The following is a 25,431-nucleotide window of genomic DNA, read 5'->3' on the forward strand; positions in this document are numbered from 1 at the left end:
GGAGTGACTTTTTCAGGGAAGGGGGAAGCATTCATATTGTTTCTGGGTGAAGGGGCAGAGCCATTCTGCCTAGCCAGAAGGCTGTGTGTATCCCTAGAGAGTTTTTTCCTGGCAAAAGTGGGTCTACTTCTGTAAAAATTCCTATCAAAAATAAACAGAAACATAGAAGGTATTAACCTATTTCATTTACTCTGGACAGGAATGATTTATTGGGCTTAGATCAGGGTTTAGTTCAGGCTGTTGACCCTTTCTGTATGACTGCTTCTGGTAAAAGAAAAAGGGAATCTTCATTTTCTGAAGAAATTCAAAAGATTGAACCTCAAAATAAGTGAGAAAGAACAGATTATTTTTGTCTCAACAGATTTCTGATTCAGATTCTGAGGAAAGTGTGGGTTTGGCCAGTCTTTTTGAAGGATTATCTTTCTCTGAAACTTTTTCCAGACTGTATCTGTTGTTTCAGTGAGAAAGCAGTAATGCCTCCAAGTCCTTCAGGAATTTTATGACTTGTTACAGCTGCGATTTATAGAACCTACTTCTATTCCCCCTCCTTTTTTCTACTTTGGAGGATGTTTCCACAGCCCGTAACTTGCCTGACAGCTAGCCTGCCGCCCCAAGAAAGCAGGTCAACTATATAAAGTTCCTTGAGCTTTTAAGTTTTTATGCACTCATCCCAGATTAGACCCAGCAGTGATTGCATTATTGAATCCAGGGGATGCTTAACATTTGGTTATTACTAATCCATTTCCTTCTAACAATGATTGGAAGGCTTTTGACAGATGTGGGAAAATAGTGTATTCTTCTGCAACACTTGTTTTTAGAACTCTCAAATACCAAGCACGCATTTGAAGTTTATGCTTGTGTCTTGTGAAAATATGAGGAATGTTTCCTTTTTCTGAGGAGAAATCTGCTTTGCCTAACGCAGTTGTTTTTATTACTCAAATAGCTACTCATTGTTTAAAATATGTAATAATTCTGCTGTTGCCACTTCCAGGGCTGATAGCACTGGAACTGTTATGGGGAGGTTTACCTAGCTGCATTCTCAAAATCACCAAGAGGATATTAAAAAAAAAATGAAATTAGCCCTTGGATAGAGATGTTTTGGACCATCTGCTACAGTGGACCTTATTAAGTGTGATGAGAAAGAGATATGTGTGGTTCGTGGTCTCCCTCAGGTTTTCAGCCTTCCTTCTCCATTTTGGCAAGGGATTAAATGCTTCCCCTAGCAGCTGGTAAGGAAACATTTAAAAAGCTATGGCAGAGGGTTCCCAAAAACTAGAGGAATCCCCCACAACTAGGACAGTCTAATAAGTCTGCAAGCCTTTTGGGGACCACCACTGCTCATTAAGGTTAATAGTTCCTGAAATTATTTTGAAATGATTTCACTCTGTGACCTGTAGAATGCCCTTCTCCTCTCTGCTGATCAGTTTTTCACACATCGGATAGTATCCCCCTTTTATACCAAAACTGTAGACAGTGAGTACAGCAGGAGAGTCAGCTGGTCTGCTGTATCACTAATCCTTTCCTTTTTCCTCATGTATACAACTGTTTCTTGGCTCATGTTACTTTCTTTGACTTCTCATTGTAGTGCAGCTGTGTCAGTGATATTAACCCTGTTTCTACTCTATTGTCCTGGAAGTCTAGTTGTGGATTGCATTCTCCACCAGGGTGCCAATCTGCCTCATCATAACAATATGTGCATCATGAAAAAAAAAATGTGAGAAGTCCGGGGAGCAGGAAAATTATCTGTGGCAGCAGGATAGTAGTTATGAAGGATGGATGATGGAGGAATGGTGCTGGCATGAAATAACTGACAAAAATCCCGAAAGCTTCGAATGAGAAGTACCACGACAGAAACTTTAAATACTGAGAGTGCAGAGTAAGAAATAGAAAGATGATGGAAAGTTAAATAGTGAGTGGGCAGAACGTATCAGAAGCCTTTTTAGAATATGCACTTTCTTTATACTTGTTATCACTGTCATTCTTTTGTATTCTGAAACATCGCCAATGAATCTAATACACTTGGGCAGCTTACCTACACATCATTTTGGCATAGGCGATCAAGAGTCTATACTATGAATTTTGAATGCTGCAGCTCACTTTTATTGCATTGTGCTGGGGTGTGCAGGCCAGTGGTTCATTTTCATGTTTTTTTCTTTTCTCCAGTGTGGTGTTGTAATGCGGTTGGTATACAGAAGAGGGATGATGTGGATTGGAGATGCAGAGAGAGTGTAACCATCTGCAAAGAAAGATTGTTTTGTGTTAATTTTATGTATTTTAAGCCAGCCTTTTTCAGAGTTAAATTTTCAGAAAAGTCTATCTCATCTTATTGTACTTTGATCAAGCATAGGCGAACCGGGTATGTCACATTGGTATGTATATGTGGATGTGTGGTTATATATGAATGTGTATGCATATCTACATAAACACACACACACAGTGTACATAGATACACACACAACATATAATACACAATGTATTATATGGAAAGAGCGATATAGGTGTATGTCAAATGACTGAAGCGATTGAAATTAAGAAGCCTCAAAAGACAAAAGACTGTCTTCTTTTGAGAAACCAAGTAACCAAAGGGAAAAAAAATAAAACAAAACAATAAGACTGAAAAAGGAAAGCACATTCATTTTGTGATTCCTAAATTACAGCCCTATCACACTGTATCACATTGTGTATGTGTGTGTGTGTGTGTGTGTGTGTGTGTGTGTGTGTGTGTGTGTGTGTGTGTTTCAAAGCTTTTACCTGGAGTCCTCACTTGAGGTTCCACTCCCTCTTATTTCTTTGTAGGCAGATCACATCCATACTGATGCCATATTTAATAATTTGTGGGTCACTTCCTGCATTGTTATGGCTTACTACATGCTTTTTTTCTGTCATTTTTGCATTGTTGGTAGAGTATTCACATTAGAACAGATGTAGAGATTCATAGAAAAAAATCTATTTTTTTCACTAGTAGGATATAGAGTTTACTTTTCTCTCCTAGTTAAAATAGCCATTCTGGTTCACACCTTTTACTACTTGATGGTTTCTTCATGCTGTGTGGATGCAGGCATTCTGCTTAATTTTGTCCTCTGAGAGGGCGCTGTTACACCAAAGTTCCATTGCCTATATTTGTTTCCTTTGTCCACACCTCCAGCATGTGAACTCCTTAGTTTATCAGTTAACTGATCTTTGGTTCCTCTACACATCACCAAACACATTTTCCCTTAGTGTCAGATGCCCGAGTCACAAGATGTCGGGGATCAAAATGACAGTGAACATTTGTCATTAAATCACTGCTGGTGTGCTCTGACAATTATTCCTTTGTTTTGGGAATTTTCTTCTTTATGTTTTTATCACTGTAGATTTGATGTATAGAAATTTTGAAGGTGTGGGGGTTTGCTCCCCACATATGAAATGCTGTGGGCTTGCCCCCTCCCCACAACATCCCCCCCCGCAAAAAATTCCTTAGCGTTTATTCTGTTTTTATGTGTTTTGTGTTTTGGGCATTTGTTTTCAGCAGTATGGTTTGAAGTTATTAGTGTAACCCAAATTATTCTTGTCATTGTTCAGTTATAGATTCAGATCAATAATGTTAGTAAATCTTCCTGAACAAGTCTTAGCCAGCACTTCTTCTTTGCTAATTATTAGCCATAATGGTGCCACATTTTCTTCAGCAAGAAGACTCACACCGACTCTTATCAATGGCTACGTGGCTTGACATTTTAAGTTTTTTTGTTATTTTACTTGCTGGGTTGAGAAGAGATTGGGTAATTTATGACTGAACAAGCTGAAGGTCATAATTTCCATATTGGTCAGTTTTCTAATGCATGTGATTGTTTCCTTGAAATTCAGAAAGTACAGTTGTATAAAATCTTACATAACAGCAGATGTCCTTCTCATTACTGTTGCAGTATTCATTACAGAAGGGATGTCCCACTATGGGCAGCCCATCGCTCGGCCAGTATATATAAGCTGAAAAGAGAGCTTGTCTGTGCCGTACATCACATTTATGCTCCCTGCACAAAACGTAGGGAATAAAAGGGATGTACGGACATAACTACCTAGAACTGAATTGCCCCAGAAGAGAATAGTCGTCATAGGACAAAGGAGTCCATGCACATCCAGAAAAAAAAAATTCAGAATAAACAAGACAGAGTTGGAGAGAGGGAATGAATACTGCAACAGTGAAGAGAAGGACATCAACCATTATGTAAGATTTCACACAACTGTACTATGTTCTTCTATATCACTGTTACAGTATTTGATACAGAAGGAAGAGTAAAAAAGCTCATGAAATAGAATGGGAGGTGGAAGGCTGAGAAGAGGCCTCAAGAAACTCACCCAAAATGGTTTCAGCAAAACCTGGTCTGGCCCTAGAAACTATATCCAACATATAATGCTTAGTAAATGTATGCATAGAAGACCATGTAGCAACTTCAAGGATGAAGTTGGTGTCTAACCCTTGAAGAAGGTGCCAGAAGAGGCCACAGCCCTACTGGAATGAGCTTTAACAGAAGCAGACAGAGATGTGCCATGAAAAGAAATAACAAAAGGAAATGGCCTTAGATATCCAGGAGGAGATGGTTTGCTTAGAAACAGCCAAACCCAAAGACCTGGGATGAAAGGAAATAAAAAGCTGATCAGAGTTATGAATAGTCTCAGTTTTATCCAAATAGTACTTGAGTTGTCTGTGCAAATCCAAGGTATGCGGGACCCTCTCAGTAGCAAACTGAGGATAAGGAATAAGGGAACAGAGTTATACTGACTGATTCAAAAACAACTCATTGACTACCTTGGGCATAAAAGGATTAGTACAAAGGAACACCCTGTTCCTGTGATAAACCAAAAAAGGAGAAACAACCTTAAGGGCTTGGAGCTCAGAAACCCTCTGAGCAGAAGTAAGAGTCAGCAACAAAACAGTCTTCCAGGTACAGTGTTGCAAAAAAGCAGAATCTACAGGCTCAAAAGGAGCCTGATTCAATTTTTCCAAAACACAACTAAGCTCCCAAGGAGGAGGAATAGGCTTTCTTGGATGCCAAATATGCAGGACACCTTTAAGAAATTGCTTGAACTCAAAATCAGAAGTCAAAGTAGGATTTGTGGGCAAACAAGTAGAAATAGCTGACAAATGGGCCTTTACAAAAGAATAGGCTAAACCAGACCTGAATAACTCACACAAATAAGAGACAGCCAGAGAGACCCCTATTGAAAAAGGTCCTGGTTATGAGCATGACAGTAGACCAGAAATCTCTTCCATTTGGACATACAAGATATTCTGACTGAGGATTTCCTTGACTCCTGTAAACCCTGAGCATGTCCTCAGAAAGGATGTGCTTGCAAGGGATCAAAACCCTATCACCCACAATGTCATTTGCAGAGTGGACAAGTGGGGATGGATGAGACCCCTTGTTCTGTGTGAGGAGATCCAACTGGTTAGGTAATTTGTGATGATAGACCCTGGCCAGATGCATTAAGGGGTTCACTAGCAAGTTTTTGGGGGAGTCCAGCTGAATTTTCTGCAGGAATCTTGGAAGTAGATGAAGAAGAGGGAAAGCATAAAGAGATCTCCAAGGGTGTCCATCTTCTAGGACAGATGGCATGGCACTCTGGAACAGAAGAGAGGAAGCTGCCTGTTCAGAGGGAAAGCAAATAGATCTACCCAAGGAATACCCCACTTCCAGACAATGTCCACAGACATGTCTCTGTGAAGCATCCATTTGTGACCCTGTGTTAAAGACCTCCACAGAGAGTCTGCCACAAGATTGTCTTCTGAAGGAATGTATACTGCCTGGTTAACTGATAACTGAGAGCCACTTCTTAAGCCTGAAGCACCATCCTGCAGAGGAGGTATGATTTTGTGTCCCCCTGTTTGTTGACATACCACATCATTGTATTGTTGTCTGTGTACACCTTCAAGGGGCCCAGAGACAGCTTGGAGTAAAAAACCTGAAGGACCAGAATCAGAGCCCTCATCTCTTTGATATAGATATCGTCTGATTTCTGATGGGGAGGTCAAAGACCCTGAACTTTCAGGTGACCAAGAGATGCCCTACCCCATGTCTGAGGAATTGGTGAACTGCTCTTGAGAAGGGACTGGAGGCTGAAAAGGCCAGCCTGAGTTGAGACAAACTGTTGAATCAGGCACTCAAGTTCCTTCTTGAGACAAGGAAAGAGAGGTGCACTGAAAGTCAGAAGGTGATGGTGCTGCAGCCAAACCACCTCAAGGTACCATTGAAGCTTTCACATATGCAGTCTGGCAAGAAAAAGCATCGGAATAGAAAAGGCCATGAATCCCAGGGCCTGAAGAAACTCCCTGACTGGCGTGGCAGTCAGAGGAAGAAGAGACTGAAAGAAGGCTGTCAACAAAAATACATTTGAAGGCTGAAGAGAGGCCAACATTGGCACCATCTGAATCCTGCATCCCAGGTACACATGATTGTGATAGGGAGTCAGGATGGACTTTTGGAAGTTGATAGTAAACCCCAGACTTTGATGAAGATAGATGGTGAACTGCATATCCTGCAACAATCAACAGGAAGAAAGCACCTGAAGCAACAGGTAATCTAGATAAGGAAAAATCTGAATGTCTTAGAGCCTGCAGAAGGCAATCACAGGAGTTAGGCATTTTGGGAATACCCTTGGACAGTAGAGAGGCCAAACGGCAAAGCAGAGAATTGAAAATGAAAGGAAGACATGGAGAAACATAAAAACTTCCTGAAGAGATGGTGAATAGGGATATGAAGGTAAGCATCTTTCAGATCTAAGGACACCAGAAAAGCCTGGGGTAATAAAAGAGGAAACAGAGTTTGAAGAGTAAGCATCCAAAAAGACGGGATCTCAAGAAAGGTGTTGAACTGGGAGAGATCCAAAATAGGTCTTGAAGTGCCCTCCTTTCATGGAACCAGGAACATTGTGGAATAAAAACTCCTTCCCACTTGGGAAAGGGAGACAGGTTGAATGATCCCTTGGCTCAACAGAGACCCTAGAACCTCCAGAAAATGAGGACTTTGCTCTAGAGGAAGTTGAAGAATCTCATAAAAAGAAGGAGAGTTTCCATACCATGAAGTAACCCTGATGGATGATAAAAAGAACCCAAGAATCTAAAGTGATGAGATGCCAATTTGGAAGAGAAAGGGATTGCTAAAGGGACAAAGGAAACTGGTCTAAAGGTGGGGGGGGGGGGTGAATTGTCAAAGAGAAGCAGGCTTATCATATAAAGGAGGCTTCTGGGCCACAGAAATCTGTGAAGCCATAGCAGAGGGTGCCCTCCTCCCACCATTCCTGTCCTTAAAGATCTGGCAGGGTTGCCTGCGAGCAAAAGCAGACCTAGAAGGTTAATTCCTCTGGAACTTAGGGAGAGAAAAATATGTTTAATGTATTGCAAGGCTTTGCCCTTCACTTGAATAGACTTAAACAACTCAGCAGCAGCAGTCCCAAAAAAGATGTGTATTATCCAATGGGACATCAAACAACTTGGCATTAGTGTCCTCAAAAACAGACTGGAGATGAAGTCAATAATAATGCCTCATGACAGACCCAAATGCCACAGCCCTAGAGGAGTCATCCACAGAATCATAGCTACACCTAATAGAGTGGGAAACCATTTGAGAAGCAGAACCTAAAAAAGATAAGGCAGATGATTTGCCATCATAATCAGGGAGGGCAGAGATAACCTGACAAGCTTGAGCAATCAAGGCCAGAGCACACCTGGTCATGTGGGTCTGGTAATTAATAGCCATAAAGGCCAAAGCAGATGCAATATACACTTTCTTGCCAATCCTCTCCATTGCCCTGCTATCCTTATCAGAAGGCAAAAGTTTGGAAGAGGCAAACATTTACAAGGTTTTTCAGAAGAGACTGACACCACAGCAGGATCAGCAGAAGGACATTTAAATAAAAATAGGTTCTACAAGGTTCCTGAGGATTGTCGCATATACTTAGGAGCAGGAGCCCGAGAATCAGGAGACTTGGAAGCAGCAATGGAAGTGTCTAACAAGGCAGCCAACACAGGAGGAACTGCCAATAGTTTAGGAGTATCAACCTGAAGCAACTCATAATATCTTCTCTGACTATCTGACACTTGAGAAGAATCCCACCATCCTAACAATTGTGCCCCCAAAAGACAATTCCTCAAAAGGAGACTCAGGGTTAACAGACTCCTGTTCATCAGAACTATAAGCCAAAGGTGAAGGTATCTGTGAAGAATAAGGCAAAGACTATTCACCAGGTAGGGAATCCTCATCTGAGGAATCTGGTTCCCTAAGCCATTCTTTAGAAAGGTTAGAGGTCCATGGAGGAGCAGGAATTGAATCCCCTTGAAGAGGCATTAGGGCCATTAAGGCAGAGAACAAGCCCTGGGTAAACTCCTGCCATTCCCTGTGCGGATCCATAGGACAAACCAAAACATACTTCAGTTTTTTGTCTTTTCTTAGAAGAAACATCAGCCCTAAAAAATACCATTGGTTCCAACCCTTGGCAAGATTCAAAAAGAGAACCCGGCACATCATCCCTGATGAATATCTGCAGAATTCTTCTAGGATCCTCCAAGATAATCAATTGTGTTTCTCCTTGAAATCCAGAGCAGATGCCTCCTGCAGGGTCTCGACAGAGAAATCTGATGTAAACAGCGAACAATCTACAGAGCTGTTACATGCTTCTAAGGGGATGTCCAGTGGAGGACAGCTAAAGAATCCAGCTAAGGCTTCTTGGCCTTCTTCCTACCTAGCTGAAGTAAATCATGGGTAAAGGATTCTGCCATGGTACCCTGGGTTAACTGCCTAAGCCATTGGTTTTCAAGATAAATGGCCAGGGAAGACAAGTGGTTTATGAGTGTCTTGAGCACAAATACCTTACAGGTACTACAACAGGTATGGTCAGTGGAAGCGTCCAAACAAGAGACACTGTTCATGATGATCCTTATGGGGAATCTGCTTCCCACACTGACATTTCCCCAGTTAGATGACATAAACTCTAGGTAGTAATAAAAAATACAAGACCAAAAAAGTAAAAAAAAAAAAAGATAAAAATAAAAATAACCCTAATGGGGCACTTATCTGGTGTTGATAAATATTCAGTATAGCAACAAAGTGTTCAAACCAAATGGCAGAAATGGCATTCTAAATGGCGACAAAAGAAATTCTAGGTAGTTGCATCCATAAGTCCCTTTTATGCCCTACATTCTGTGCAGGGTGCATAAATGTGATGTATGGTGCAAACAAGATCTCTTTTCAGCTTATTTATACTGGACGAGCAAGGAACTGCCAGGGCAGGACATCCCTTCTGTATCCAATACTGCAATAGTGATATAGAAGGACATCACTGAATTTCATTGGAGTGGCACAGTTCTGATATAGTGCAAGTGTCATGGATATTGTGAATTTTTAAGACTTACTTAATGTAAAGTGATTAAAGTGTATTTCTGATGCAATCGTAATTAGGAGAAATCTCCATTTTGCATGACTGTCTTACCTGGCTTTTGAAATAATCATTTTGTTTCCCTTCACTGAAGATTTAAATCCTGTTATTCATGTGTTTGTACCTTAATTACATATACTTATAGAAAGATGTGTGTGTGTGTGTGTGTGTGCGTGTGTGTGTGTGTGTGTGTGTGTGTGTGTGTGTGTGTGTGTGTGTGTGTGTGTGTGTGTGTGTGTGTGTGTGTGTGTGTGTGTGTGTGAGATATTTTTATCCTCATGTCATAATTTCCAGTTCCACAGCAGTGATTCCTGAAGCTGATTCCTGAAATTACTAAAAAAAAAGTTTTGATTTCCAAAACAGAGAATTCAAAATTTATTGTAGCAAATTAATTGTGATTCTTGCATCTGTGCTCTCTATTCTAATACCGAGGTCGCTGCACCTCAAAGTAGAGGAGAACTCTGTTAAAAAGCAACATTGAAAAGTTGCATATATTCACCCACATATCATAATCATAGTTATTCGTTTTGAGTATTGCTGTTGCAGTCCTCACAATTGCAGGTGGCACCACATGCATGCGCGCACACACACACACATGCACACACACACACACACACACACACACACACACACACACACACACACACACACAAACACACAAAAATATGTATAAAGTGGCATTTTCTTTTATGGCAATATACCAACAAAAAGGTCAAGCAATGAAAGAGGCAAAATAGCTACATATTTTCAGTATGAAGCTGATGTTTGCCTTTTAAACTTGGAATAATGGCCTGGGGAAGTCTCCATCTGCTGACTTAGACATGTTCCATTACAATTTTTATTTTAAATATCTTAATGTACTGTGGTGCTGCGGTAGAGTTGTCGCCTCACAGTAAGACGTTTTCCTGTTCAATTCTCAGCTAGAGCGTCTTTTGTGTGGAGACATGCGTGAATGGGCGTACCTTCGTTGAAGTTTGTGTGTCAGGGCCAGCAACTCGGCACATAAAAATCTACTGCCAATCATTAGCGGACCGGAGTTCCGCTGTGGTGATCCCTAACTGGGAAAAGCCGAAAGACACAACAACAACTTGAGGTACAATTTCCTGAAAATATGAAGCAAATACAGGCCTGTATGGGCAGAACATTTTGTAAAGATCCACAGTTTTTGTTTTCTGTAAAGGTTACAGATATGACTTCTTTTCAAAGTGGGAAATACAGTATATGTAAATGTATATGAGAGCATCATGAGCAGTGAACACTCATATGAGCGAACCTGTAAACTGTGATCAGTTTATAGGGAACGCTTATATGAGTGAATGCTCAAAAAAAAATACTTTCTATTTTTTGCATTTTTTGCAGGGGGCAAGCCCCCCTGCATCACCCCCCCCCATTGATAATTACATATACCATCTCCAAGATTGCACAACAGTGGTATAAAGGCAAATTCACTTACCTCACTGTACTGCAATCCCATTCAAAAGACTGCCAGCAGAAACTCCACTAAGAAGAACGTTCACTCACGTGAGTATTTGCTTTTTCTACAGCTCAACTACCGCCCCATTAGCCTGACGAGCCTGGTCTGCAAGGCTATGGAGCGTATTATCATGGAACTAATAAGCAATGACATTGATAATCTCCAGACTCTGGACCCTACCCAGTTCAGATTTGTAAAAGGCAGATCATGTCTCCTAAACCTGATAGACTTCTTTGAAGTGGTCACCAAAGCTGTAGTTGAGGGTAAGGTAGTACACAGCCTCTCTAGATCTCTCCAAGGCTTTCAACACCATCCCCCACTCTGGAATTATAGACAAACCCACTAAACTAGATATAAATCCCTATGTCACAAGATGGGTTGCCAACTGGCTCATTGACCAAACCCACACTGTGAAAGTAGCAGAGTCTAAATCCAACTTCAGACCAATGACAAGCGGAGGACCACAGGGTTCAGTCCTAGGTCCTCTCCTGTTTGGTATCTACATCTCTGAAGTACAGGCTAACACAGAAGGTCTTTGACTAACAAAGTTTGCAGATGACTGCAAACTAGGAGCCATAATCAAATCTCCTAAGGATGTGGACATCCTACAAAAGGGCCTCACTGAGACAAATGCCTGGTGTCAAAGCCATGGCCTCAAGCTCAATGCCAAAAAGTGCAGTGTCATCCCTTTTGGTAAAAACTCTGTACCCATGAACTACCACATAGGCGGTAGTCTACTTAAAACTGAAAGTGTGATAAGAGACCTTGGGACACAGGTGGACAGAAGTCTCTCCTTTGATAATCACATCGCCACAGTAGTCAGGAAATCCTTCTACGTGGCACATCTCATCACAAAAGGTTTCTCATCCAGGAAAAAAAGAGGTCATTGTTCCCCTCTACTCATCACTCATTAGACCCATTATAGAGTACAATGTCCCTTTTGATATGTTCCTCACAAGACATCTACAACAACTGGAAAGGCCACAGAAATACCACACAAAGAGGATTACCAGCCTCAAACAGATACCCTACGCAGATCGTCTCAAAAAACTCCAGATTTACTTTGTCACATATCGCATACTCAGAGGCGATCCCTGCCTGACTTACAAAGCTATGTCAAACCCAGAGCTGTTGGACATGCTCCATGTAAAGAAATCCCAATCCCTTCAATCTACACATTCTAGGGACCTAAACCTTGTCACTACAATAAACAGAACATGCTGGAGGGATAGATTCCTGTCTCAGAGATTTCTCATACTCTGGAACAAACTACCTATCTATATCAAACAAAGCTCCTCATTAGCACTCTTCAAGAAAAATCTTGATGATTGGATGGGAGATAGGAAATTCACCCCGGGGAGCACTTCTGTGGCTCTGCTTGACAGGGGCACAGGAAAATAATTTTCTTGGGTGGCAAAAGCCAGGGTACTGTTTGGCTAGTCTTATATAGGCCCTAGGGCCAATAGCCTAGTACCTACCTATGAACCTATGGAAGTATTGTCTCAAGTGAGAGTTCACTCTTCTTAATTCTAACCATGTAAACATGTGAATGTAATGACCTTTGTTTATGCAAAGGAATACCACTCATGATTCCTCAGTTTACCATTCCTTGACAATGTTTCCTGTTCATTTAAAAGCAGAGAAAGAGCTTTATACATCCTTTTAATGCAGGTGTTTCTCTTTTTTTCCCCACTGTTGCCTGCCCATGGTGTTATATGTAAGGGGGTGCAGGAATCAAAGTCCTCCATTTTGGGCAGAGCTGATCGGGGTGTCTTGTGAGAAATTTACTGTTCGGTCAGTTACCATTCACCAGTTAGTTTTACTGGGAGCTGGGACTTTGTAAGGGAAGCATATATAATATATACAGTATGTATGAAAATAACATAACCACAGAACTATTAAGCACATGTGTGACACACCACACACATTTGTATGCTCAGGTAACCTTTTCTCTGTTTTGACTGTATTAAAAAGGGGAGATGATACACATAAGTTTAGCATAGAGATCTTTGTTAATTTTTATACCAAGGATCACTTATTCATGTAGTTTGTACCTTGGAGTCAAAGAGAATTCTTCAGCTAAAATGGCAAACATTTGCTAATATCTTTTCCTGTGTAGTTCTACTAATGCAAGCCTCCACAGCTCTTAAAGTGCAATGGACTGCAAAGCTCCATAATTTTGATCTGTATTAAGAGTGCATTTATGACTTCTGTTTGGCATAGAATCAGATGTAACCCATCCATGTCTATATTGAGCTGGATTAACGTCTATTAATATTGTATGTTTATCTAAAAAACTGATAATTTGTGTTACTAGAGCATTCTTGCAAGGAAAATCCCAGTAGTGCAAACAGCAAAATGTCCCAACCTGTTCCAGCAAAAACATTCATCTAAGTCTTTACATTAAAAATCCCTATTTAAATGTAGCACTTATTTGGTTGTTAATGTAGAATTCCTTAACACTTCTTTTCTAAAGTCTATATTTTTGAAATTTCATCATATGAATAGGCAGCGAGTGCTGGTGTACACAGGATTATTCTTTGACAGCCTTCAAAGCTCCATGGTTTTCATTATATGTGAAGGATCTGTATCCAATTTCTCAGTGATAAATGTAATATATATCCATAATATCTTCATTTACTTAGCACCATACTGGCACTAAAAGGCTTATGTAGTTATTCACAAAAATGACATTTTCTGTCAGTGGAAGTAGGAAATACAAAAAGAAACAAAAGTCAATTGTGACATAGGCTGACTGGCATAGATAATTTCATCACAAGCATCCTTGTGATATTTGTAAGTCATTACACCACAATATACATTCTGAAGTAGAGTGTGCCCATAAGTCCAGATATAATTCACAGAAAGATATTTAAGAAAATTCAAATGGTATTTGATATGTTGTGTTGTATGCCTTCATAGACCTTCCAGTGTGATACATTGAAAACTCCATCTTTTTCATGTAGCAAAAAGGATGGGTCCATACTTGTTTAGGTAAGAAGTGTATTAAATTTATAAAACATTTATTCTGAGAGTTGGAATTACATTAGGAAGATACATGCTTAAACATTTCTCCACAAAAGTTAACTTTTCTTACAGGCTAAATATGCCAGGATATCATTACAGGTCCATATAAAATGACACATATAAGATTGAAATGAAAGAGTCTTCATGACACATTGCCTAAAATCACAAAGTAAGTGCAGTCTTTACCTGGGACTGTAAAAAATATGCTTGGGGTACACTTTATCCCAATCATTTACATAGTGCCAGATGTTAAAAATAGGTCTTCCTAATTCCCCATGCTTGATAGAGTAATGGGATTTGCAGAAGTCTGCTCCTGATTCCAAAAGGTTTTGAGTTCAGTTATAGTATGCCATAACACTTTGGAGTTTTACATTGCTTTTGAAGACCAGTATAAAATGATTAAAGGTTGGAAGCCTTAGAGCTGCCCATTCAGTTGGATAGCCATTGCAGAATAGGAACAGCTCCACTTGCATGGCAGCACCAGTACTGGTACTGATAGTGTAGGCATTACAATGTGGAAAAGCCCTATGCTGTAGTACTAGAACTGACTTACAGGTACAGTTGTACTGTAGCTTTTAAGGAATCTTGTAAGGCTCCCCCTTTATCCAAAAACTGTGATTTACAGTTTAAGTGCACCTGCTCCAGTTTCTGCAGTCTGATTGGTTTAGACCCAGTGCAGCAGCTTCCTAGATCTTATCATCAGTTGAACAGTCTAGTCACAGGTGCTTTTAATGTATGCATTGCTGGTTGATAATTTTTTTAGTTTGTTCCTTGTCTTCGGTGTAAGAAGCTGAGAGTTATACTTTCATAACATTTACAAATATTATTTTCTTTGAGTAGTTTTAAATTAATGAGCAACACATACCTACTAAAACAAAGCAGTATGTTATGTTGGACCAAGTATCTTGTTACTTTGCTTTTTTATGGCTTTTGATTTTTTTAGCAGTGGATTCAGAGCAGAGTATATTAGAGCTTGTATGTGATCTGACCTGCTTGTTGAAGTAAATACAATTGTAATCCTCAGCAAAGGCAATACTGCAGTGGAAAATTAATTTTTCTTGTAGCAGCAAAACTCTTGTGTGATTGAGTTTCTATCTTACCTGACATTTTTTGACATGTTATTACAGAGTCAAGTGTTGTCTGGGTGGATATATGATATACATGGGATGGAGCTTCAGATATGAATATTTTGAGCTGTTTTTTTTTCTGCTTTGTTCTGCAGAGATGCAGATGCTCTTGCTGTGGTGGAAAATATATATATTTGTTTTCTTTAAAAGAAAAATAGCAGTTTTAAATAATACGGAAATTAGAAATATTTATATAAAAATAAAATAAACATGTCATATTTATCTCTCCAACACTTTCATTTTTCAAATACATGCAGTAGAATAATATTCATTTAGTCCTGACCATCCATAAGAATTAAAATGAAGTTGCAAAAACAATTATCTCATTTCAAGGAGCAATGTCCCAGCTTCTCCTCTTTTATTTGGTACAACTTGTTCTATTACTACGAACTTAAATTCATGCCCTGGATAACTTAGTATATGCTAAGCCAGTGCATTCATTAGTTTACCCTTTTTAATATCATAAGTATGCTATAAATTCAGTCTTTAAGCATACACTCCATTTTGCCTATATAATAACACTGGCAGCTTTGGCATAATGATGCATATACTACTCCTTTTGTCAGGCAATTTGTAATACCTTATTGCTTTAAACACCCATCCTTTTATCTCATATTGTACACCCACATTAGTATGTTTACAGTAATGGCATTGCCCACATTTTTAATACCTCTACCTGACTAAAAATATTGATCATATACTGTTTTTTTTTTTCAAAATATTCCTCAAACTTACTCCCTTTTTGTATATCACTATAGGTTTTTCACTTAGTTTGCTAATTATTTTGGCATCATCCTTCAAAATTGCCCAATTCTTTTCTACAGCACATCTGATCACATCACTTTCCATATTATAGGTGGTTATAAAAGAATTCTTATATGGACAAATCTTAAATTCTTTACCATTCCTGCTCATCCTAGTGCCTAACTCTTTAAAGGCCAGAATCAGGGTGAAATGTTCAATCTACCGTTTGCAAATCACTTTTTCCCTAAGGTTATTAATCATAAACCTGGGGTACCCTCTCTTTATAAACATTGACTCCATAAGCTAACACTCATCAAGAAAATCTGAATCCTTGGTTACCATTCTTGCTGCTCTTATGAACTGGCCCTTAACTACAGCTCTTTTTTGTTGTAACAGATGTGCACTAGTAAAGTGTTATAATGTGTTTGAATAGGAGAGTTTGCTGTAAATACATGACAAATAAGCTCTTTGATCATAATCCTTCACTAAAAATATGTCAGGATAGGGAATCATTTTCTCCTCCACTTGTGAGAAAAAAAAATCAGTGCTGTGGTTAATCTACTGGATGAAGTCCCTTAGTCTGTCTTTAGTGTCCTTCTAAACCAGGAAGGTATCATCCAGGTAACTAAGATAAAGTCTAAGCAACTCCTTATGTTCACCTTCTAACAAAAAATACTTTTCCTAGTGAACCATTACTATATTTGCAAACAATGATCCACAGTTGGAGCCCATAACAACCCCTTTTAACTGAAGGTAATGTTTCCCTTCAAAATAAATATAATTATTTTTTAATATGAGCTGTAATAGTTCTTCATATTGATTTATTCAATCCTGCTTGTTCTTATCATGCAAATACTCCCTGATCCATTGTAAACCCAAATCATGCAGGATAACAGTGTAGAGATCTTTGACATCAGCGGTGACTAATATGTCTTTCTCATGGAACTCCAAATGGCTTATTTTCTCTAAGAAGTCTCCTGAATCCCTGCATATCTGCCTTTCATGCTCCACTAGTTTTTTCAACGTATTATCCAGAAACTTAGCTCAAGCACTAGTAATTGACCCCCTTCCATCTACAATAGGACATTTGTGAATTTTAGGGATCCCAAAAATAGTTGGAGTAATAGGGAAGGACATATTCAAATAGTTGTATTCTTCAATAAAATTAAGTTTATTTATAAACATGTCTTTGATCTGCATTCTAATTCTACTACAGGCATGGTTTGTTTTATTAATAGACACTGGTAAATAAACTTCCTTACTTAATACTTCTAATATTCTATTATTGTAATCATTATTCTCCATTATGACCATCCCACCCCCACCCCCTTATCCGGTTTCATAAATCTAAGACTCTGTACTTTCAAATTTTCTGTTTTTTCAGTATCACCCCGTGAAATGTTAGGTTTAATAGAAATGGTCTTTTTTGCCCAACATATTCGTAAAGTCAAACTCACACTTTTTTTCATACAATTGCAAAACTGGATATATGAAGGAATTAAAAGTGCTAGATATACTCAGATGGTTCATAACAGGCATTAAAACCATTGAACATTAATCTAAAATTAAGTGTTCTCATATATTGTTTTATATCTATTAGCACATTAGCTTTGTTCACATTTCTAAATTGAACAAATTACATATATTTAGAGAACAAATTGGCTAATTCAATGTCAGTCTTCACTTATTTGAAATTATGCACTGTAAAATTACCCCTCCTGTTCATAATAATGCTCAAAAAATGTTCATTACCTTGGTTAATAATATCTTCACTTGTTTGCAAAGTCTCATCCAGTCCTACGTTCCCAGTTGATGCCAATTTGATTGGTTCTGTTGGTTGGGGAGTGTTTGTTCCTTCCCCTCCACTGGTTCCTTATTGGAGGTGGTGGCTGATTTCCCCCCTTCCAATTGTTTTTTATGTTTGTTTCTTTTCTTTTATCCTCTTCGATCTTCGAACTGGTGGAAAAGCCAAGGGATTATTAAAGAAGGATTGTCCACCATTATTACTCTCTGTGAGTCTCTCCTGCTGGCCATGTTCAAACCACTGAAAATATCTATTTATTGTTGCTGCTGAACATTTTTGCCAAACTTTTTATGTCCTCAATGTTGAGAAGTGGGTGGGTTATGGTAAGCATTAACATTAACATCAACATGCTCCCTTTCCAGTTTTCTCAATTTTTGATTTTTCATTCGCAATAATTGATTATCAGTGCTAGAAAAAATCCCAGCATGCTCAGACTTATATCTTTGGTAGTCCAAATCATGATTAATTAAATTATCCAAAGCATTAGTTTCACCTATAACTTTGTCGATCAATACAAAATTATGTTTAACTTGGCAATCCATGTATTCATGCCCAAGCCTGTTAAACATGGAAATAAGTTCCTTATGTAATACAGAGTCCTTTTCCAAACCAGTGGAATATCCACATACGCAACCCCTTTGGGACCCTGTTGTTTTTATCAATTTGAGTAGATAGACATTTTCCAATTGTAGCTTCTTAACTTTTAGAAGTTTATAGTCCAGTTCCTCAAGACGATCCATGAGGGTTTTATTAATATCACTAGCTAAAGTTGCATTGGAGTTAAAATCCAACATATTGGTTGACTATGCATTTAAATTAGAAATATTCCTGGCATTAAATAAGGTAGTCAGCAGAGGTTGAATACCCCTATTATTTCTGGCAATGTTGGTAGGTGTAAATGGTAACTCCATACCTCTCGCGACTACTCCATATTCCACTATATTACTGCATGAAAATTGCAATGGTGAGATATAGTCAAGCCTCTGTGATAGTTGCTGCACCAGTAATATTTTTAAATAGAGGTTACCCTAGGTCTATGATTAATAATCTTATGGAAGAAGTGATTTGCAAAAGGAAGATCGAACATTTCTCCCCAATTCTGGCCTTTAAAGAGTTAAGCACTAGGATGATCGGAAATGGTAAAGAATTTTAGATTTGTCAATTCTTTTATAAACAGATATAATATGGAAAGTGATGTGATTAGATGGGTTGTAGAAAATAATTGGGCAATTTTGAAGGATGATGCTGAAATAATTAGCAAACTAGTTGAAAAACTTATAGTGGTATACAAAAAGGTAGCTTGAGAAATATTTTGGAAACACCCTGGTGTATGAAAAATAGTCAGGGGTAGGTATGAAAAAATGTGGACAATGCCATTATTGCAAATACATTAAGGTGGGTTTACAATATGAGATAAAAGGACGGGTGATTAAAGCAGTAAGGAATTATAATTGTCTGACAAAAGGAGTAGTATATGCAGCGTTATGCCGAAGCTGCCAATGTTATTATATAGGCAAAAGGAGTGTATGCTTAAAGACCAAATTTATGAGCATACTTTTGATATTAAAAAGGGTAAACTAATGAATGCACTGAGTAAGCATATACTAAGTTATCTAGGGCATGAATTTAAGCTCGTAGTAATAGAACAAGTTGTACCAAATCGAAAAGGAGGAGCTTGGACATTGCTCCTTGCAATGACAGAATTGTCTTGGCAACTTCATTTTAATTCTTATGGATGGCCAAGACTAAATGAATATTGTTTTATTGCATATATTTTGAAAATGAAAACTCTGGAGAGATATGTTTATTTAATATATATATATATATATATATATATATATATATATATATATTTTTTTTTTTTTTTTTTTTTTTAATATTATTTAAAACTGCTATTGTTTATTTAAAGTAGACAAATGTTTTGTTTTTTTATCACTGATGTTCTGGTAATGTTGGATATAAAGGGATAGGCAAAAGATGTGTTTAAATCTTTAATGAAGCTACACCTTTTAACTGTCATGTGACAAATGGTGGGTTATTTAAACTGTATGGGATTTTAATGGTTTTATCTGATGAAGTCCTGTGGGTAACAGGACAAAGCGCTTGTTCTTACTTTGTTTTTGTTTGTTACTTTCTTATTAAACTCATTTGGAATACGTTCTGCTGCTTTATGGATGTCCATTTTTGTTTATTTTTCTTAGTTTGTGTTTTGCTTGTGTACTTTAGTTTGCAACACTAAAAATAACTGGAGGGAGGCAAAGGCCTTCAGTCGTAGGCATTTTTAAATATTACAGCAATTCACTTAAAAAGTTAATAGAATAACCTGTTTTATATCATCATGCATTTTGAGAACAGCATCTAGTATGAAACGTATTAACTGGCTACTCCTCAGTGACTTACCAAAAAATAATTTTTTTATGAAGAAGAGAGCAAAGATATGAGGCAAAACTAGGGACATTGTGCCCAATCAGTCACTGTTGACAGGTATGCACCATGTTTGCCGCTTATAATATGGCTAATCAGGTGTAGCTCAACTATACATTCTAAACAACAACCAAAAAATAGACACAGTTTGCTATATTTGCTATTTGTTTTCTTACGTTTTCTTCATTGGAATTTAATTGCAACAAGAAAAAACAATAAGTATACTTGTTGTTTCTTCTTGCTGTAATTGTACCTTTGTGGTTCAATTCACTTGTATTTTTTAATTTTATTGAGAAGTTTTAAGGAAGGAAAGCTTTAGGGGGTGTATTTTGTTTTTTTGAGAAATATACTTGCGTTCTTTATTTTTCATTGGGATTTAGAGATTTGTATTACTTTATTGTGCACTAATGTCTTGGAATAGATTTGTACATGAGGTGAGTGCATATTTGAAAGTGAAGTAGGACAAATAATATGTTTAACATTCTTATACTGTTGCTCACTGGAATATAAGTTTCCCAAAATACATGTGTCAATCCTCCTTCCAAATGTTAATTTATTCAAAGCCAAAATTTAACAGCTATGATTTTAGTCCCTCTGCAGTGATCTTAGAGTCTCCATGTTATGATTTTGTGAGCTCGCAAGTTGAGAGGTATGTGCAGTATTCTCATTTCATAGGTGGTTGACTTTATATGCAACAAAAAAACACAAATCTAAGTATAAAAGCATGAAAATGTTTTAGCACAACCTCACAGCATGCCAGTGCTGTATACTCAGGCACAATAAGGCATGCATAACAGAGTTTTCTTTGTCATGTAAGCAGCATTAACATGCTGATAATGCAGTGATAATGTCCATTGTCTGACATCTTCAGCTGTTGCATTACAGGCTTGCCAGTGATAAGCATTACTTTGTGAATAGGTAATGAGATTCATCTGTACAGAACTGTTCAGAATTGCATTTCAGTTATCCTGACCTGTCAAGTATGCAGACCATTTGCAGCACTGGTGTAGGTTTTGATAGTCAGAGGAGTATTCTGTTGCTTTGTATGATGTCATACTATGAGGCAGAACTGGTATTTATAGGTTCATAGGTGTGTACTAGGCTAATGGCCCTGGAGCCTTTATAAGCCTAGCCCATCGAAGTGCCCTGGCATCGTGCCACCCAACGTTAGTTCTCAGTGTCTCTATCAAGTACAACCACTGTAGTGATCCCTGAGGTGAACTTTCTATTTGCCATCCACTCATCAAGATTTCTCTTGAAGAGGGCCAGTGAGGTGCTCTTCTTGACATGTATGGGAAGTCTATTCCAGATCATGGGCAGTCTCTGGGTTATGAACCTGTCCCTCCAGCATGTTCTGTTGATTGTGGTAATGAGTTTGAGGCCTGGAGCATATGGTGCAGAGGGATTTGGATTTCTTTAGATGTAGCATTTCTAACAGTGCTGGGTCAGACATGGCTTTGTAAGTCAAGCAGAGATTGCCTATAGTAGACGATATGAGACAGAGAATAGCTGGAGTTGTTTGAGTCTTTCCATGTAGGGCATGTGTTTAAGGCCTAGGATCCTCTTCGTGAGGTAATTTTGTGGCCTTTCCAGTTGTTGCACGTGTCTAGTGAGGTACATTGCCAAATGGGGCATTATACACAATGACTGACCAAATGATGGAAGACTAGAGAGAGATGATGACCTCTTTCTTCCTGGATGCAAAACCCTTGGTAATGACATGCACCACATAGAAGGACTTTCTAACCACAGTGGCAGTGTGGTGGTCGAAGGAGAGGTTGCTGTCAACCTGTGTCCCCAGATCTCTTATAATGCCTTTAATGTTCAGTGGGCTCCCATCAATGTGGTAATTAGTGGGAACTGAGTTTTTCCCAAAGGGGATGACAATGCATTTTTTGGCATTAAGCTTAAGGCCATGGTTTCAACACCAGTCATTGGTCTCAATCAGGCCTTTATGTAGGATGTCTACATCACTTGGTGAGTTAATAATGGTGCCCAGCTTGCAGTCATCTGTGAACTTTGTCAGCCAGAGTCCCTCCATGTTGGCCTGGACTTCTGAGTCTCAAAGAAATCAACCAAGTTAAGCAGGCATGATCTACCTTTCACATATCCAAATTGAGTGGGATTTAGAGTTTGGAGATTCCCTATATCCTTGTTAATTAAGTCCATGATGATGCACTCCATAGCCTTACATATCAGACTCAACAGGCTAATGGGGTGATAATTCCCAGGGTCTATAGTCACTCCCCCTTTATGGAGAGGGATGATTGTAACAGTACACCATTCGGTAGGGACAAAGCCTGAGGTGAGGCTGTGATTGAACAGGGCACATAGATGTGGTGCCAGTTCACTTTGTAGTTCATGTAGAACACATCCAGGGATATTGTTCTTGGCCTTGAACAATGTAGCTTTAACCTGTGCTGCAGTAATGCTGGGTGCCTGGCATTACTCCAGTATTGTGATTGATCCTTTAGAGGGGGAGAGGGGTAAAGTTGGCACTGAATCTGTCAGCCAGTATGTTGGCAATATCTGTTGGCTCAGTATAGGAGGTACCATTGAGCAGTAACTCAGAGCAAACCTGTGTATTGCTGTGGAGATTCTTGATATAACTATAGAAGGCTTTGTGGTTGCTTTTAGTGTCTGCTGCAATTCTGCCTTCATAGCTGGCTTTAGAAGTTTGGATGAGGGATCTCAACTTTTTTAGGATAATAATGGAGTTTTTCCGGTCTTGGGACTTCACCTTTTTCTGCAACAGTTTCTTCCTTCTGTTGTAGAGTTTATTAATGGCAGGGGACCACCAGATTGGCTTCCTTTTTTGGAGGAGAGCATCTTGGTTCTGTTGGTTATGGCTAGATCCATACATTTATGTACGTGTTCGTACAGTGCAGTGGTGTATGATTCGGCAGTCATGCATCTATTTTCATTGACATGGGTGCCTTGAAGTAAGCCACCTCTGTTTTTAGAAGCTCAAGGTCAGCTGTGGAGTAGTTTTTCATGGTGGTTACCTTTGCATTTGGTGAGGGTGAGATGTGGATTTCCATGGTGATTAGTTTGTGGTCGGATCTAACCAGGGAGGAAATGACTATTGGTGTAGAGCAGTGGTTGCCCATGTTAGTAATAACCAGAACAAAAAAGCTGGAGAACACCTTGAAACTGCTCTATTATGAAAATAAACGCTGTAAATATGGCCAACATGAATGAATAATACCAGTTTATTAAAATGAAGCGTTTTTCGTCTTGCTATTAGTGAGACTTCTTCAGACAGAAGAAGTGCAGCCTGGTTCAGTGTGCCCTAACTGTTTTTTTCTTTATTTGTTTTACTTTTGCTGTTATTCCATTTTTTATTGCTAATTTTAGTATTATTGCAAGAAGCAGTTTGACAATCATAAAATGACATATAAGCATTCAAAACATAGCTCTTGTCTGTCATTAAAATTAAAGGGAAATTGTGTAGGCCATATAAAGAAAATTATTATAGTGTATTGTATAAAAAATAGGAGAAAATCTCAAGCCATTACAGAGACATGGTCCTGTTTAAATAAGGTAAAATCCAGGTCAACTAACCCTCAAAAATCCAAAAACTGTGATATTTCCAAAGCATTTCATTTGTAACAAAAGTGTATCGCTTACCTTTTTTTAGCATGACAAATATAAAAACTAACAAAAACAGTATATTATGCTTATATTGGGGTCTATATTAGAACATCGAAGTTTCAGGTCTTCAAATGTTCTAATATCGACACCTAGTAACGGAAAACTGGTAAGACCAAAAATTTAGAACATCAATTTTTTTCCTAGGGAAAAAATTTGCTGTTCCAAAACACATACACACAACACAAACGCACCAAACACACAGCAATCCACACACATACACCTAAAATCTTACCTCTAAACTTACACTAAACTGTACATACACCACTATCTACCCACTTACCTTAACCCAAACCCTAACCATAAGGTCCGTCACTATCGCACACACACCTCACCCGCACCCTAAACCTAACTCACCTATCCCACCCTAACCCTCACGTCCAAACATTTGCATATTTACCTGACCCACGCCCTAACCCTAACTCACCTATCCCACCCTAACCCTCACTTCCACACAATCGCACACTTACCAGAACCCAACCGTAACTTTACACCGCAGAGCTGAAAATAGCGAAGCGACAATAACGGACAACCAAATTCTTTCCCTAGGAAAGAAATCAATTATCTAAAAATTCGCTATTTTCAGCTTTCAGTTACTAGGTGTTGATATTAGAACATTCGAAGACCTGACACTTCGATGTTCTAATATGGACCCTTATATTGTACTATGTTAACATCAAAATGTAAAATATTTGGCTTGTATTCATAGACAGTACAAAAAGAGTTATTTCAGGTGCATTTTTAGCCACATTAACCACATTCTGTTAAACTACATCTGATTGACAAAACATAATCTCTTGTTATTAACACTTTGTTGTGTACCAAATGTCTATTAATGCCAGACTATTTCTGTGTATGTATATATATATATATATATATATATATATATATATATATATATATATATATATATATATATATTATTTGTTTTTAGCTATCTTGGCATAAAGAAATAAATGACTTAAAAATGAAAATTTTAACATTAAAATGCTGCTTTACAATTGCTTTTTGATGTAAGAAAACAGTCAGTTATTTTTTTAATAACTGCTTATCCCACTATCATTTCTTAAAATATTTTTAAAATATATCCATCTATTTTGGTATTGCAGCTTATCATATAGGTTAAGAAAACTATCAAAAAGTAGTTTAAAGGGAACATATTTCCAGAAGATTGCAGTAGAGGGCTAAAGGATTTATAGAAATTATTAGTCACTCATGCATATAAAAGCTGAGGGAAATTAATGAGAACTGTGTACATTCATACCATTCTCCATGCCTAGTACAATTCTCCATCTTGGACTGCTATGCAGGTTTTGCCTATACTTCCGAAATGGAAGGATATCCGTATGTCTTCCACATGGAGATTTTACTTCACATACTTGTGTTGCATCTGTTCCCTCTCCTAATAAGACTATACCACCTTTCCAGCTAAGAATAGTTGTCTAACTTTAACCTGTTAGTTTGTGCTATACCATGTACATCTGTATGAGTAGATAAATTGTTGCATTATAGAACTGAATAACATCTGAAAGTAAGCACAGTACTGTTCATAGGAACTGGAATGTAATTATGCTTCTAGCAGTCGTTTAGTGGTTTAGCATTTCTGCCTGATCAGGGTTGGTTAATGTAGATTTAAGGGCTTGTAGGTTAGTATTCGTCAAGAACTAAAACGTGATACTCTGTGTTTTAGATACAAGTTTATTAACACATTTTGAAAATACAGCTACATCATGACTTACCATGCATAAATGTGTGCCGTTATTCTGTGAGCATTT

General features: G+C 38.3%; 1 protein-coding gene across 1 annotated transcript in view; it reads left to right on the top strand.

Moving 5' to 3' along the window:
• Window positions 1–25,431, top strand: part of KCNJ15 (potassium inwardly rectifying channel subfamily J member 15) — a 340,530-nt gene that overhangs the window by 312,475 nt on the left and 2,624 nt on the right. The window lies entirely within an intron of this gene.

This window comes from Protopterus annectens, chromosome 5.part0, assembly GCF_019279795.1.
Source record: "Protopterus annectens isolate FY-2018-M chromosome 5.part0, PAN1.0, whole genome shotgun sequence".
Taxonomy (NCBI): Eukaryota; Metazoa; Chordata; order Ceratodontiformes; family Protopteridae; genus Protopterus; species Protopterus annectens.